This window comes from Penaeus monodon, chromosome 21, assembly GCF_015228065.2.
Source record: "Penaeus monodon isolate SGIC_2016 chromosome 21, NSTDA_Pmon_1, whole genome shotgun sequence".
Taxonomy (NCBI): domain Eukaryota; kingdom Metazoa; phylum Arthropoda; class Malacostraca; order Decapoda; family Penaeidae; genus Penaeus; species Penaeus monodon.
Window position 1 is genome coordinate 4,306,167 of NC_051406.1, and position 284 is coordinate 4,306,450.

The window sequence follows — 284 nt, forward strand, 5'->3', positions numbered from 1 at the left end:
GTAAGCGAGGGGGGTAGAGGAAATAAAAACCACAAGGGGGTATTTATACAATAATAGATTTTAACATTTTGAAGGGAATTACAATTAACTTTTGGTAATGTTATCTTTCTTTTGAGGTACCTAGAATGATCTCTGTTAATGAAAAGTTCTTGTACCTTGAGTATTACTGTACTTGTTTTTCATATATTTTCTTATTATGAGTTTAAGTTTTCCTGTTTTGCTTGATTTGCTGTACATTTTGGATTTCATTTTGACAAATATATTGTCAGACTTTCATGTAACTA

The 284-nt window shown here is 29.6% G+C and overlaps 1 protein-coding gene across 1 annotated transcript in view; it reads left to right on the forward strand.

Moving 5' to 3' along the window:
- Positions 1-284, forward strand: part of LOC119586765 (DENN domain-containing protein 1A-like) — a gene marked incomplete at its 5' end in the record, with an annotated part of 18,372 nt that overhangs the window by 5,241 nt on the left and 12,847 nt on the right.